Here is a 17,825-nt window from a genome sequence, read left to right as displayed (position 1 = left end):
TCGATTTGCTGCAGGCAGTTAAAACGATTGACACAGCCGCAAACACTTCAAATGCTACACTGTTTCCGCTATTACTCTTAGGAAGTTTGCAAATAGTGCCGTCTGTGGCAAAACTGCAGAAGCTTAAGTTTACTACACAGACTCATAGATGGCACGCGGAACAGCTTGGAAATACAAATAGGTGATATTAGGCGCAGGGGCGATACTTGGGACACCTTGGGACACCACTCAGTTGCCACTGTTGGCAAAGTGATTATCGGCAAGCGTGAACGTGCATCGTTTTCCTTTCAGTCCTTGTTCCAACTGGGATAGGCGGGCTGCTAGCTTGTTGACGTACAGAATATCTAATAATACACTCCTGGAAATGGAAAAAAGAACACATTGACACCGGTGTGTCAGACCCACCATACTTGCTCCGGACACTGCGAGAGGGCTGTACAAGCAATGATCACACGCACGGCACAGCGGACACACCAGGAACCGCGGTGTTGGCCGTCGAATGGCGCTAGCTGCGCAGCATTTGTGCACCGCCGCCGACAGTGTCAGCCAGTTTGCCGTGGCATACGGAGCTCCATCGCAGTCTTTAACACTGGTAGCATGCCGCGACAGCGTGGACGTGAACCGTATGTGCAGTTGACGGACTTTGAGCGAGGGCGTATAGTGGGCATGCGGGAGGCCGGGTGGACGTACCGCCGAATTGCTCAACACGTGGGGCGTGAGGTCTCCACAGTACATCGATGTTGTCGCCAGTGGTCGGCGGAAGGTGCACGTGCCCGTCGACCTGGGACCGGACCGCAGCGACGCACGGATGCACGCCAAGACCGTAGGATCCTGTGCAGTGCCGTAGGGGACCGCACCGCCACTTCCCAGCAAATTAGGGACACTGTTGCTCCTGGGGTATCGGCGAGGACCATTCGCAACCGTCTCCATGAAGCTAGGCTACGGTCCCGCACACCGTTAGGCCGTCTTCCGCTCACGCCCCAACATCGTGCAGCCCACCTCCAGTGGTGTCGCGACAGGCGTGAATGGAGGGACGAATGGAGACGTATCGTCTTCAGCGATGAGAGTCGCTTCTGCCTTGGTGCCAATGATGGTCGTATGCGTGTTTGGCGCCGTGCAGGTGAGCGCCACAATCAGGACTGCATACGACCGAGCCACACAGGGCCAACACCCGGCATCATGGTGTGGGGAGCGATCTCCTACACTGGCCGTACACCACTGGTGATCGTCGAGGGGACACTGAATAGTGCACGGTACATCCAAACCGTCATCGAACCCATCGTTCTACCATTCCTAGACCGGCAAGGGAACTTGCTGTTCCAACAGGACAACGCACGTCCGCATGTATCCCGTGCCACCCAACGTGCTCTAGAAGGTGTAAGTCAACTACCCTGGCCAGCAAGATCTCCGGATCTGTCCCCCATTGAGCATGTTTGGGACTGGATGAAGCGTCGTCTCATGTGGTCTGCACGTCCAGCACGAACGCTGGTCCAACTGAGGCGCCAGGTGGAAATGGCATGGCAAGCCGTTCCACAGGACTACATCCAGCATCTCTACGATCGTCTCCATGGGAGAATAGCAGCCTGCATTGCTGCGAAAGGTGGATATACACTGTACTAGTGCCGACATTGTGCATGCTCTGTTGCCTGTGTCTATGTGCCTGTGGTTCTGTCAGTGTGATCATGTGATGTATCTGACCCCAGGAATGTGTCAATAAAGTTTCCCCTTCCTGGGACAATGAATTCACGGTGTTCTTATTTCAATTTCCAGGAGTGTACATCAATGCCTAAGACTAAAGCTCTAAAACTGACACTATATTTACAATTTGCAGCCGATATTTTTATACGCCACTACGTCGATCTTTCTTCCGTCACGATAACAAAATATATCGATACTTTTACAATATATGGCGGCCCCATCGTGATATTCTTTCAACTATCGATATATCGGACTCCTGATATGTTTAAAAATATCAACAGTCCTGGTAGAGAAAATAAAGTCTTGTGGGACCCCTGCAGCTGTGTTGTGTAGTTGCCCATTGTTTCGTTTTATAGTTGCGAACAGCTGTCTGTTGCGCAAAAAGAGAATAAAATTTTAACTAAATGGAGACGGCAACTAGTGTGGATGTCTTTATCTGCGAGTCCCATGTGCCAAACCTTATCGAATGCGGTTTTAGGGCGAGTACGGCTCTCCCGGCCGCGCTGTATTTATTCGCAGTATCGCGCCGGCGGCCGCGCCCGGCGCACACATTGGTTACGCCCTCCACAGCGCCACGAGACAACCTGTTGGCTGGACAACACGAGTATCTCTGACTGCGCGGCGAAATCGTTGATTAAACTGCAAGATCGATAATCGGACTGGGAGGGGAATCTGAATCGCTATCAAATACTGACTGCTGCGTAATCAGTACGCGGGGAGATATTGATGTTTAACACAGATGTTGTTGAGTTAGGCGACAGATCTGCATTCGTAAGGCAACTGAGAAACAGTACAGTTGGACACTGACATTAAACACAATGAAGAGAATCTGAACGCGGAACTGGAACACCGTCTTCGAAAGTATATTCGCACTCTGTAAAAATGTATTTGCCTACTACTCCCCTTTTACCACAAAACAGAAACTGTAAATGTGAAAACACCAAAACTGAGAGTCGCTCAACAGAGAATGAAAAGGAAGATCTTGAGAATAATAAGTGGGATAGGAAGTTAGAGAAATAAATTCAGTACTTTAAGATGTAATCTGTACGGCTTTTCCTGGCAGAGTTTCGAGTCCTCCCTCGGGCATGGATGTGTGTGTTTGTCCTTAGGATAATCTAAGATAAGTAGTGTGTAAGCTTAGGGACTGATACCATTAGCAGTTAAGTCCCATAAGATTTCACACACATTTGAACCATTTTAAGATGTAATAGTGACTAGTGTAGTTGGGTTTATAGAGGAAGACAAAATTATGGACGATGGACGAAGTAATTTTCCTGAGTTCCTCATTGTAAGAAGAGACGTAGGCTCCGACAGCATAATGGAAGATGTGTGTTGAAGAAAAGGCACACCATAGACTGTAATCTCACATCATAACAAACACGTCTTGGATGTCACTCCTAGAGGATGGAGATTGTGACATATGCCACAAGATGTGCTCTGATGAAGCAGAGAAACAAGTTTGTTTCTGTACTCTGGTTTCTGCAAAACTCGACGTATTTCTTTTTCTGTTTACCCAAACATGTTTCGACACCTATGTGTCATCTTCTGTGGGTCTCGATTTATTTCTGTAAAATGTAACACAATGTTCATAGTTGTCTTTTTATATTAGGCACAAAAACTATTACAGTTATATTTTATTTATTTCGTCTTGATTGTTAACTTGAAACAACATTACTTCTGAAAAGTGGAGTTCTACACGTTGGCTAGTTTTTATGCTTTTTATCTTCTGAAGTGTCTCATCTGCAAAGAAGTCGTAGGGAATTTGTTTATTTTTTAAAATACTTTGTTAAAAGTAGTATTTATGTATATCCTGTACTTCCATTTCTTCATTAAGCTGTGAATATTTTGCGTGGTTTCTTTTAGTGTAGTTAAATACACCTTTTTTTACACCTTTCTATATTTTACCCACCTATTTTCACACGATTTTTACACAAAACGAGATTTGAGAAAACAGTTTTTAGGCCTAAAATAGAAAAATAACCATGAACTTTGTATGAAATTTTACAGAAATAAATCGAGACCCACAGAACATGACACATTGGTGTCGAAACACGGTTAGGTAAAAAGAAAATAAATACATTGTGTTTTGCAGAAGGCGGAGGATAAAAACCCAAAGTTTATTCGCAAACTCGTGAAAAGTCAACAGGAGCTCCCAATCCCAGCAAGATGATTAGCGGATAAATAACTGAATTGACTGACTATTTTTACACATTTCTCTAACTACTGTAACGTGTAAAACATTTTAAGAAAGCGTTCTTACCAATTTTCGGTTCATTTTCTGTAAAAACAAAGTTTAGGAACTGCTTGCCTACCTTTATGGTGAAAGGCTATTGTAAATGGCCTAGTTCCGAAAGCGTGGAGCTCAAGAAGCCATTGACGTTAAAACTGATTAACACTGCGCTTGAAGACTATGCACATCTCTGTATGAATGACTGTGCGTTGAAAGAGTATGGAATGTTCTAGAAAGAGAGTACGAATTGCCAGACGTTTTTACGTTCAAAAAATAGCTGAAAGAGCACGAACAAACTACTTTCCAGGTCCCATATTTCTCGAACCATAGCCCAAGTGAACATCAATGGCTTACGTCATACGTCGTGTTGGCTATGTGAATCCTCCATCACACACCCTTCAACCGAAGTCTAAGGAACACAAACAGCAAGGCTCCAGATGCATGGAAGACGCGTACTAACAATTTCTCAAGTAACTGGTAGCTTGTCTAGCTGCTCTAGGTGCAGTAACTCTGGGTACCTGCGAATGAACGTGATCTCTGTTTCTTCAATCGTGCCAGTAATTGGATTAACTCATTATAAAAACAAGAATGCAGATCATGTCTACTACAGTGTAACACGAGAAAGAAGTTAAAGTAATTGTTTCAGACAATCGTCATATAGAAAAAAAATAAACAAAATACAAAGGTGTAAGTGAATGAATACAGTATTTCACTTACTTATTTACGGGATTCCCCGCTTTTCGCACCAGGAACTGCATAGTTGTCCGTATGGCAACAGCCTTGCTGAAAGTCTCTGCAGTCATTTTTTTAGGGCGACCTCCTCTTCAGCATTTTCCTGGACAGTAATCCAACATCTTATTAGGCCGTCTTTCGTACTGAGTTCTCCCATCCTGGTATAAGAAAACAACTGCTACCTCTGTAAATTGCGGTATCCTAGGCATAAAACCTAGTTCTGAAGTCTCCTTTTCTTCCGCGTTACATTCGTGATATACTTGTTGCGTGATCTTTTGTTCAGGTCTATTAGCACCTTGTCGGCCAATATTCCATGACATTTGTAAATGGTTCAACTACAGTCTTATTCAGTATACCTGTATCTTTGTATTCTTTCTTACCAAGGCTAACTAAATGAGATTTCTTGTTCCTCCCGAAGCTGAGGCAACTCTCTTCCTGATGTAATTTTCACATTTCCCATCTGCTGTCGTAAATTTTCTGTTTTAAACCCTGTATGTGTGTGTGTGTGTGTGTGTGTGTGTGTAGTGTAGTACACAAAATTACTGAAATTGTGATTATTTGAGCCCTGTACTGCGCAGTCAGGTAAACGGTGGTGTGTTTCCTTAAATCACAGTGGATAGTTTTGAACATAACAATATTATAGCAAAGAACTACTTCATAACTTGACTTTCAGGACCGTGACCAATATTGACTTTATACAGAAATGATTGCTTTTAGAAACAATTCTAACAGGTTGTTCATACAAAATTTTCCTTTACAAAAGATTAACCTACCCAACATGATGTTCATTACTTTACAAAATGTGTTTGAGGGGGAGGCGAACTAACTTCCCTGCGTGTGAGCAATCCGTGAGATATTTCTCAACAAAATTTAGGTACGACAATGAATTTTACAACAGGGTGCTAACTACGCGCAAGTATGCAAAGCTGCAGATTTACGTTGAATCGCCGTTCTTCACAAAAATTTTTTCAAAATCCGTAAATACTCTCATCATCATTTTATTCATTCACTTACAGCAAATCTGTATTCAGTACTTAGTAGTTCAATTCGACCATTCAGTTAAACGTCTGCTTCCCAACATAGCTCGACTAATAGTAATGCTCACTCTGTGAGTGCCCTCAGGCATAGATCGTGTAACAACACAACCAAAGATCGCGGATCAACATGGTTTGCTCTCAGATGCTTGTATATCGATATGCGAAAGAAAGAATGACCAAGGTGACATGCACACCTCACACTGTAACAGTAGAGTCGAGAGACACTAGCAGTCTTTTTTCTATGTAATACTTTCTTCCTAAACGTCAAAATCTATTTATATCTCTCGTGCTGTGACACGTTAAGATTTTCCATACTGAACTTGAAGCCACCTCCTTCCAAAACTGTCTTTAACTTGCGTACGAAGAATGAAACGTGTTCTTAATTTGTTATCACCATTTAATTACCGGTGAAAAACAATATGTAAATTTTTGCAACTGATGTCAGCGCCCATGCACTTATTAAATAAGGTAATGTCAGTCGCTGTGAGATATAAGCTAAAATACACTCCTGGAAATTGAAATAAGAACACCGTGAATTCATTGTCCCAGGAAGTGGAAACTTTATTGACACATTCCTGGGGTCAGATACATCACATGATCACACTGACAGAACCACAGGCACATAGACACAGGCAACAGAGCATGCACAATGTCGGCACTAGTACAGTGTATATCCACCTTTCGCAGCAATGCAGGCTGCTATTCTCCCATGGAGACGACCGTAGAGATGCTGGATGTAGTCCTGTGGAACGGCTTGCCATGCCATTTCCACCTGGCGCCTCAGTTGGACCAGCGTTCGTGCTGGACGTGCAGACCGCGTGAGACGACGCTTCATCCAGTCCCAAACATGCTCAATGGGGGACAGATCCGGAGATCTTGCTGGCCAGGGTAGTTGACTTACACCTTCTAGAGCACGTTGGGTGGCACGGGATACATGCGGACGTGCATTGTCCTGTTGGAACAGCAAGTTCCCTTGCCGGTCTAGGAATGGTAGAACGATGGGTTCGATGACGGTTTGGATGTACCGTGCACTATTCAGTGTCCCCTCGACGATCACCAGTGATGTACGGCCAGTGTAGGAGATCGCTCCCCACACCATGATGCCGGGTGTTGGCCCTGTGTGCCTCGGTCGTATGCAGTCCTGATTGTGGCGCTCACCTGCACGGCGCCAAACACGCATACGACCATCATTGGCACCAAGGCAGAAGCGACTCTCATCGCTGAAGACGACACGTCTCCATTCGTCCCTCCATTCACGCCTGTCGCGACACCACTGGAGGCGGGCTGCACGATGTTGGGGCGTGAGCGGAAGACGGCCTAACGGTGTGCGGGACCGTAGCCCAGCTTCATGGAGACGGTTGCGAATGGTCCTCGCCGATACCCCAGGAGCAACAGTGTCCCTAATTTGCTGGGAAGTGGCGGTGCGGTCCCCTACGGCACTGCGTAGGATCCTACGGTCTTGGCGTGCATCCGTGCGTCGCTGCGGTCCGGTCCCAGGTCGACGGGCACGTGCACCTTCCGCCGACCACTGGCGACAACATCGATGTACTGTGAAGACCTCACGCCCCACGTGTTGAGCAATTCGGCGGTACGTCCACCCGGCCTCCCGCATTCCCACTATACGCCCTCGCTCAAAGTCCGTCAACTGCACATACGGTTCACGTCCACGCTGTCGCGGCATCCTACCAGTGTTAAAGACTGCGATGGAGCTCCGTATGCCACGGCAAACTGGCTGACACTGACGGCGGCGGTGCACAAATGCTGCGCAGCTAGCGCCATTCGACGGCCAACACCGCGGTTCCTGGTGTGTCCGCTGTGCCGTGCGTGTGATCATTGCTTGTACAGCCCTCTCGCAGTGTCCGGAGCAAGTATGGTGGGTCTGACACACCGGTGTCAATGTGTTCTTTTTTCCATTTCCAGGAGTGTATAAGAATTCACTTTTTTATCTACGGATTTATTTACACAGAATCAGCCCAAAATTTCATCGTATTAATTGCAGTGATGCTATGTGTCTAGTCAAGCCGCCTATAGCTGTCTCGTCACAGGCAACAATCCAACACGCGTGATGTCGTCGACGATTTGTAACATAGACAAGACGTGTCTCCCTCTTCCAGGGTATTTCGCTTCTTATTATGGACGTATCGCTGCCTGTTCACAGACTATTGAGCTATTTACACATAGTCTAGCGTTCTTCATGATCAGTGGATAGTCTTCATTCAGCCTCTACACTTACCCCGAGGTTGAGAAGCTTACGACTCTGTAATCGTTACAATTGCGTTAACTGGTGATACACAGCGTTGGAAATTGACGTTGGTCTTTAGTCGAGATAGTGGACGATAATGTAGGTAGGAGGGGATGATCATATTAGGTGCTTATCTTTCAACTTTCCGCACTTGCAGTAGGCTGACATCGGACGTCAGATGGATCTGTGTCAGCAAGACAGTGTAGTTTATAAAGAAAAAACTTCGGCCTTCTACATAGGTCAAATTTTAGTCCACATTTCATTGACTTCCTGTCAGTTGCTACTGGCTATGACAGTGACAATGGCGGAAGTCACAGAATGGATATTCAAATTTGAAGGTCAAAAAGGCCCGTAATTTAGGGCACTGGGGCTACTGACAGTGGAAATATGGTCATTTAGCTCATTTATTCTTACTACAAATTCTCTTTGTGTCTGAAATGAGTTGCACCAAATTTTAACCCTTATAACATTAAGGAATGAAAACATGGAAAGTAAACTAGTGTTGTTGTGTTAGTGGTATTGGCTGTAGAAAATTCGTAAGTATGTGCCAGTCACAGGGGCTTACCGTCTACCTTCAGCCACAGAAACCTAGTGTGTCCTGATAGTAGGAGAGTAGAATGCTACTGTGAACAATGGTTTGACTGGAGAATCGACCAACTCACTACGTGCAAACAAAAAGCTGCTTCTCTCCAAAACTGATATACTTCATTATTCAGTTCCATCCTGAATTAATAACAATTATGCTTGTAATAGAAGATGAAGGAAAGTCATTAGAAAACAGTCGATCCATTTCTTGAACACTGAGGAACACCTTCACGTTACTGTATATCCATCACTTGGATGCTGGAGTAGAAGTTTCTTATTCTTATAAACAATTTGCTGCTGTGGTTGCGTTCACTAACATCACATCGTTTGTCACAACGTGTTTTGGCAGGGTGCTGCCATCATCAGGTACCCATTTATAAATTATTCATGAATCTGTATGATCACATTTGACATGGGTGTGATTTACTTGTAATTATTGTTGTTGTGATGGTGTTCTGCCATGAAATTTACTGTGAGATGTGATCCAAGCATTTTTATACTTGAGTTCTTCTTTACAAAAATTAAGTTTGTATTAACATATGTCATACTTTCCCGTGATCCTATTCTAACGCTTCTTTTAATGTAATGCAACAACAATAAAATCTGTGTTCATGTACAGTATCTTACCAGTCTTTCAGTCCTGTATAAACATAACTCTGTGTAAGGGGAAATGATGTTATTGTTTCTATGTAGGGCTTTATGTGTTACAGATTGGAATATATCTTATCACTACATGTAATCAATGAATTATTCAACTGAATACATGGTACATAAAAGTTCAGTCATTGTTGGATCCTAATTCGTAGTAAATTTCTCGGAAGAACTTCGCCACCTCACCACAATTATATACAAAAGCTTCACATCATTGATAGTGGGTTTTTCATAAAGTTTAATTACCACTGCGACAAAATAATGTGTAATTAATTTTTTGTTTATCTGCGTGATGCACATTGATATACTCACACTGCAGGAGCGAAGTATGCAGCTAAACTAGCCATGATATAATGGCACAGCCCACTGACAAAATAGACTGACTGCGCCATTTTGCGTTGGGTCACCTAATGATGTGCTGCTGTACTGTACCGATTTTTCACTCTCAGAAGATTATCGCCGCGGTGGCTGCTGGGAATAGCCTATAATTTCTCAGTGCAGCCAACTATACAGACAGCCGCAACTAACAACCCACACTGCACTCGGTGCCTCTACGTATTTCTGAACGAAACTATATTATCAGTTTTACCCACTAGGACGTGCATGTCCTGTGTAGATCACAATATCCCAAGACAACGTTAACGAAGAAACAATATGCCTACAAAAATGTCAGTGCACTAGGTTACAATTGTGAAAACCAACGTTGGTGGAGATCGGAAACAAGTTAATATCGGTTGGAAGCAATACACCGTCTTCTGACTGTTGAGAAAACGCCTACTGCCATCAGCTACCGCGGTGAGAGTCTTTTTTAGAGTGAACAGTTAGTACTGCTGCTCCTTGGTTTCAGTGTATACCAGGACTGCAGACATATACCAGAAAACAAAATAATGGTTATTTAACTTTATTTTTTCGATGTGATAATTAAAACTTTTTGACTATCCCTTGTAGTCATACAAAAGTATGTTCTAGCGTTTATAATTTCAGCAGCAACTAGCCACAAATATGGTTTATAGAAGTTTATTTAAATTAAGCCATTGCAGTTAATACAAAGCCATCTTCAGATGCCTGTTACGGGTTTCCTCTCTTTCCTTGCAGGGCGCTCGTTTTGTACTTCTTACTGGTTTTGTGCACTAAGATAAAAAGGAAGTTTCTTCGTTCAGGATTCGGCAAACTCAGGAGATCTTTTCTCTGCTTGATCTTCACTGAAATATCCATGGATGACTTTAGCGTTAATAAAGCATGAATTGTGGGAATAACTTAACGTATCGTATACTTCTGTGCGGCCAGTAGTCTGTGTGTTTCTGTTGTGTGTTTTTAAGTTAACACATTTTTGCACATAAACTTTGTGAGTGCTGTTAAATTCTATGGAAACTGTTGTAACACGCACCATTCTACCTTGCATGGCAGTATAAACCGTCAACATTTACAAAATGCGGCTCAGCTTAACATAAGTAACAGTTTAAAGGATGTTATAGAAAATATGGCAAGTTACAGATGCTTTTTAGTTTTCTAATCAATTCAAACATACGTATAACAATAGAAGAAACGGTAAACAATGTTCTTAAATATATCATTGATTTGTTTTCTGCGAATCGTCTCTCTCTCAATTTCGAGAAGATATACATATTCAGTTTTGCACAGCTAGAGATACTACATATGATAAGTCTAACACATGGCGAGGAAATAATAAAGAGGGTGGAAACTTCAAAAAAATTTTATGTGGCCATATTGATGACAATATAAACACGAAAAAGCACGTTTTAGAACTCTTGAAACAAAATAGTTCAAGCACATTTGGACTAATAATCATTGCAGGTCTTGGGGAGAGACAAATTGTTAAGTTGATAAAATTGTATATTTTCATTCAGTATGGAATAATGCTCTGGGGTGACTCATCTTTAAGAAGTAAAGTCTCCATTGCTCAAAAGTGTTCTGTATGAATAATCAGTGGTGCTCACCCACATCCTCTTGTAGACATCTGTTTAAGGAGTTACGAATTTTTACTAACGCTTCACAGTATATTTATTCCCTGGTGAATTTTGGTGTATATAATCCACTGCAGATCAAAAGGAACATTGATGTGCGTAATTACAATATCAGAAGAAACAATGACATTCATTACTCCACATTAACGCTGTCTTTAGCACGAACAATGGTGCATAGTGCTGCCACCAAAATTTTTGATCGCTTACCTAGTCATATAAATGTCAGACAGCAAAATCACACTTGAAGAGAACTTCTGTTCCGTAGACGAATTTCTAATTTTGTAATGTGTGAAAGGTGATGGGTAGAAATTACCAGCTCACAACAGTTTAGAAATATTATAGATAATCAGCATGTAGCCATATTTAGATAGGAATGCCTAATGTGAATACAAAATGACTCATTCCACGCCATTACAGTTAATGGTACAAATGATCCACGAAACATGAAACTAAGTCAAAATTTTTTTTTTTATTCCAGTCTTTGATAACAATATAAATTCCATCGACGATGACCGGTTTCAGTCAGTAATGACCATCTTCAGATCTGTTCTACGCCATTACGATGCTATTACAGCTTTATCACATTAGGATATGGTGTACAACAGATCTGAAGATGATCATTACTAACTGAAACCGGTCATCATCGAACGAATTTATATTGTTATCAAAGACTGGAATAAAAAACATTTGACAGTACCTGGATCACTGTTTATATTCGCAACTATGTCGCAGCTGGTGATGAAACTAAGTAACTAGCTGTATAGCATGTATGGTCACAGTAAAATATTTCTTTTCCAAAGCGATAAACTTAATTTCAAGGATGAAAATAGAAGTGAACTTATTTACAGTAAATTATAATGTGGCATTCTATTGAATAGCTAAAATTACACAAACAAATAACAATGAACGGTTTGTATGTGTAAACTGTCCTGTCAGATCTAGGGATATTGTTTGACATTGTGAACAGATAAAGTATTTGTACACTAAATGGAACCAGCATTGAAAATGGGACATTAGCTGACCAAAATTTGTAAAGTACAAGAGCACAATCAAACATGTTTCATTCAGCCACAGTTCGCACTATGTCTACTTTTGACAAGATACCAAAACCATGCCGTTTATAAAATTCGTAAGACACTCGCAGACCTAACCCTGATTCCTATGACAAGATGAATTTAAATTTCACAGGTGTCTGCATAGTTTAAGCTGGTACATAAAATCGCGCAAAAGGCCTGCGACCATTGTATGAATTGTGAGCTTATCCTTATCTGGCCGCTAATAACAAGGGTGCATTTGTTAAAAGTTTATTTACATGTTTCGGCCATGGTTCATCATCAGAACATCAGAGAAGAACCTAATACAGAATATCGTGTGAAATGATATGGACCGTAACACCATTTCACACGATACTCTGTATTGAGTTCTTCTTCGAGGTCCTGACGATGAGCCATGCTCGAAACGGGCAAATAAAGAAAATTCTGTGTGCACAGATCGGATCTGTGGAACGTATTTTTCGTGAAAACCTCTGCATAAAATCATAATAAAGGTTTCGTATTAATATATAATTTAATTATCAATATCTTTAGTACAATAGTTGCACAGTCTAATGGTTACAGAACAGATAAACCACAGGTTTGGACTATCGCTGTTCGCTGTGTGCCCGATGAGCCAGCTAGGTAGTCGCTTTGCGCCATTTTTCCATTTTCTTCTCGACGCTACCGTAACCCTCGCATTGGCGCATTTTAGACTTTGTGGATTCCTTTCGACTGGGACTTTCCATTGGCCAGCGTTTTCTATAATTCCGAGCGTATGTACGAGTCATATGAATCGACATCTTTCATTAGCAGTGCCCCGTAAGCTCTTCACAATGACACCCGAATCAGTATCTTGGCTACACGCGTTTCCACACTACAAACGATACTCGCGTTCGAAGGGGGTCGAGCAGTATCGAGCTTGTTCGAACAATCGCGGCGCGAGTTCAAGGGATAAACAAGAAACTACCAGCTAGCCACAACAATAAGATGGGGCTGCGCATAAATTTCACAATTTCGTGCAACATTGGAGGAAAAAGCATTAAACCCTACTACTGCACAAACTCCTGTTGCCAGTTATTATTAATTTTTCCATCTTGAACTTACTGCAATTTAATCAAAGAGAATTACACCAGACGCATTTCGCTTTTATTTATAAAGCATTTTCCGTAGTTACTCTGCAGATTGGATACAAATGTTTGTACATTTTGGTTGTTTTAAATCAAAAACAGCGTTTTGTTTGTAAAGTTGCAGTGCAAGTTACTTACAGCCTTTACATATTCTCCAAATCATTGCCTCTTCCCTCCTTGTTATCAGCGGTTCACGCCGAAACACGTATGCGCTTGGCATTTTTGCCAGTTTGCAGTATTTCTTACGGTGCATTCGGGTTATTTACACATCACTTTTGTAAACTGAACTGAAAGTATTGTATTTCTCACTCTGCACTCTGCGAGAGATGGATGGACTTTGCATTGGGATGCAAGAGCACCGGTAATCGCTGTTGCTGGTAAGTTACAGAGGTGTAGCATGTAGCTGACCAGCCCATGTGGCCCCTCAAGCTTGCGCCTGTCACACTGGCAGCCGTTAATGTCTTAACCGCCCCCGGGCTGACAGTGCATTTCGCAAGTGTGAAGTATGTCGACAATCGAAATTTCAGAAAAATACAGGGTGTCCCACTCAAACCTCCCTGATTTCAAAGACCCAGGAAAAAAAACCCACAGAAGATGCGACAATGAAAAATGCACTACATTGTAGAGCAACTCAAAGAATTTATTTATTTATCATCAATACACCTCTACATGTGAACCATTTGTAGCACGAAGATTATCAAGTCTATATAATTTCTTGCCAAGTTCTTTGTAACATTTCCTCTGTTATTGTTTCAATCGCATTAGTGATACGATGTCGCAACGTAGGAATATCGTCCACTTTGGTCGCATACACGCGCGCCTTGACGAATCACATGAAGAAATCAAGCGGCCTAATGTCGGGTGAACGTGGTGTCCAGGAAATGGGTCCTCCGCGTCCGATTCAACGACTGGGAAATTTCCTATCAAGGAACTTGCGAACAGCCGTTGACCAGTGCGGCGGAGCTCCATCTTGTTGAAAAATGACGTTGGGTTGCAAGTCTTGTATCTGACGGTACACAAACTCCTCCAACATGTCCAGACACACTGACCCATTCACTGTTTGTTCCACAAAGAAAAACGGTCCAATAATCCTGTCCTGCATTAGCCAGCACCAGACGTTTAGTTTAGAGCTATCACGAACATGTTCAATGACAACGTGAGCCGTGGTAAAATTTGCTGTTTTGAAGAGCGCGCCGCAGCGCGTAGTGTAAAGCAGTCGCCTTCCGTTTCTGGCGGTGGCGCCGCTGTGGCAATTGCAGCTTTGGTTCCTCCCTCTGGTGGGAAAGGGGAAAAGTTGCCTGTTCACGTGCATTTAAGGGGCGCTATGAGCTCGGCAAGGGGGCAGTCTGTCAGTCAGGGCGAGTCTGGTCAGTTGGTCAGCCGGGTCAGTATGGGGCAGTCAGAGTCTGTCGTCTAGAGTGCTTGTATGTGTTAGGCCGCCAGTCTGCTCGAGTTTGCTCAGGCAATGGTCATTGGCTGTTGGATCGATCGGTTGGTCGGTCCCGTTGGGACACTAGATGACGTCTCCGTCTTGAGCGTCGGCGCATATGAGGTCGCCACGTCAGTCCAGTGGGCCGCGCCGTATAGCGAGGGGTAGTGGCTTCGCGGCCGACACGAGAGCAACAGGAGCCAACCCACGACATCGGCTGGCCGGTGCGAGCTGCGACGGCGTGAGACGGGAGATCGGCGCGCCTTCCTGCGTCCGTTGAAGCGGCCGGCAGCGGACGGTTCGGGAGAGCGTTTTGGGGTTGCAGCGCCAGGTCTTCGCCAGACATCGCGGTTTATTAAAAAAATGGTTCAAATGACTCTGAGCACTATGGGACTTAACTTCTGAGGTCATCAGTCCCCTAGAACTTAGAACTACTTAAACCTAACTAACCTAAGGACATCACACATATCTATGCCCGAGGCAGGATTCGAACCTGCGATCGTAGCGGTCGCGCGGTTCCAGACTGAAGCGCCTAGAACCGCTCGCCACTTCGGCCGGCGCAGTTTATTAAAAGTTAAGTGATTCGTGATATGTTGTTTCATTTGCTGGTTAAATTCTATTTGTGTTCTTGGTCAGTCTCTCGTTACCAGCTTGCTCGTCTGTCTCTCGTCCGCATTTATTAGGCAGTTAGTGTCTGTCTGTCGGTCTGCCGTACGTTAATAGCTCCCTCTGTCATGTTTGTCGGTTTCGGTGTCAACGAAATATGTTTTTTATCTTGCCTATCATCTTGAGAGGCGGTATATGTGTAATGTAGACCATGTTTGTACATTTAATGTAAGACTGCATTTCATGGGTTTTGTTTAAATGGTCATTATAGTATATAAAGTTGCCATCCTTCCACCTTAAGAGTTTTCTTTTAAAACAAGTTGCACTTTCGGTGGCAAGAATTTTTTTAATGTGAGTGTTTTGTACCATTTCCATCCCTCCTATGGGGTGCATAGTTTATGTGTTTGTGTGGGTTGTTAAAATTTTTAGTTTAAAGTAATCTGGTGTGTTGCAGATTTGCACCAGAGACTTTCAGAGGCTGTTGTGAGCGGTCGTGACTACCGCCGTGTTAAAAGGGAGCGGCAAGCTTCTCAGCCCGAAAGCTCATACTCAAAAAAAATTATTATTTCTGTCTCTGAATAAATTGTAAGTTGATATTTAGAGGGTGCTTTCTGATTATAGTTTTTAAATCTGTAATTTTTTTTAAGGAAAGTGTTTTTAGGAATAAAATTTCCATTTGTTGAAATTTAAGTTGTTTTCATCAGTTACCCACTGGCAACTACTTCCACGCTCACATAGTGTGATTAAATGTGTTAAAGTTCTTGAAGAATCGCTAGTAAATAAAGTAAATTCCTTAAGAAAATGTTTTGAAAGTAAATTCATGGTTCACCAACGTGTGGATTTTGCGAACCCCAAATCCGAACATTATGCCTGTTAACCCTTCCTGATAGATGAAAGTTTGCCTCATCTGAGAATAAACAACATCTTTCCAGGAAGCTGGCATCCATATCAATACGCTGCAGCATATCCGCAGCAAATTGTTGTCGGTGTGGTTTGTCGTTTGGCGTCAGATGTTGCAGAATTTGCACTTTGTAAGCACAGATACGAAGAAGCTGGTGAACTACACGATGCAATGTTGATCGAGGTACATCTAGTTGCCTAGATGCTTGACGAATTGAATTACGTGGGCTTCTGAGAAACATTTGTCTCATGTCCTCCACTGTCTCTTCTGAAACTCCGTAACGTGCACCGCCAGAATGTTTCAGAACACTTCCTGTTGCCAGAAACTTCCAATATCATTCCTTAATTGTTTTCACATCAGGTGGATCACATTCATACACTCGACGAATTTGCACAGTAATCGGCGGATGTGTTTCTGCAAACCACACTACTGCTTGTGTGCGCTGCTGTGGAGTCGCCATTTTCAGTTATTTGAGAGCCTGTATACAGAGAGAGTGGTCATAGGTGAAGTTGCCAGTGATTGGTTGATTAGCTTTGGCGCCATTTTTCTGCCAAACGTCTCTTGCGCTTCCTATGTTCGCCGTGCTTTTAAGTTGAATTGAAATTCAGAGGACTTTTGGAAACGATTAAAAGGTATTTGATTATTGAGAGACTTGTTATGTGTTGTGCATACGTGTTTGATTTAGTTGTATATCGTTTTTAGTACGTAATTAGCGTTTGCGTGTATACTGGTAGCATCACAAACTCTTCTGAAGCCAATGTCTGACAGTCCTTGCTGGAAGCGGAAAGTTCCTGTAATTGTTGTGTCATGCTCATTCGACATTATGGCGTCAAACTTTATTTCGTTCCGAATCACAACACTAGGCATTATTTTGGTTTCAGTATTATTGCCTGACTGTTGACGCAGGCAAGTTGTAAGCACGTTTTCCGCAGTTGTCGTGGTTGCTGAAACATTATTCGTAGCAAATAATTGTAGATACTCTTGAAGACAGATTTTAATAGGCCTACTTACTGTGGGGTAGAAGGGATACGGTGGTTAAGGGATATATATATATATATATATATATATATATATATATATATATGAAAGAAAGTCGTAACGAGTTGTTTAGTTGTGACATGCAAAAAGTTTGAAGACGTGACAAGAAATACTACTACGTCTCATACTTTTTGCATGTCACAACAACTGCTTACGACTTTCACTCATCTGACGTAATACAGGTAGGTAAAATCTTTAGCGTTATGGGCCGGCCGGAGTGGCCGTGCGGTTCTAGTCGCTACAGTCTGGAACCGAGCGACCGCTAAGGTCGCAGGTTCGAATCCTGCTGCGAGCATGGATGTGTGTGATGTCCTTAGGTTAGTTAGCTTTAATTAGTTCTAAGTGCTAGGCGACTGATGACCTCAGAAGTTAAGTCGCATAGTGCTCAGAGCCATTTTTTTAGCGTTATGCACTTCCGATACAAAACAAATGCTATACATTATATTTTTTTAAATTTGCGTTACTTTCATTGCAATATGTCTAGTAAACGAACTTTAAAGGAGATAAATGCAAGTAACGAATAATGTTTA

This window comes from Schistocerca piceifrons, chromosome 7 (assembly GCF_021461385.2).
Source record: "Schistocerca piceifrons isolate TAMUIC-IGC-003096 chromosome 7, iqSchPice1.1, whole genome shotgun sequence".
NCBI lineage: Eukaryota > Metazoa > Arthropoda > Insecta > Orthoptera > Acrididae > Schistocerca > Schistocerca piceifrons.
The sequence above is the reverse complement of the archived record's forward strand: the minus strand, read 5'-3'. Positions refer to the sequence as shown.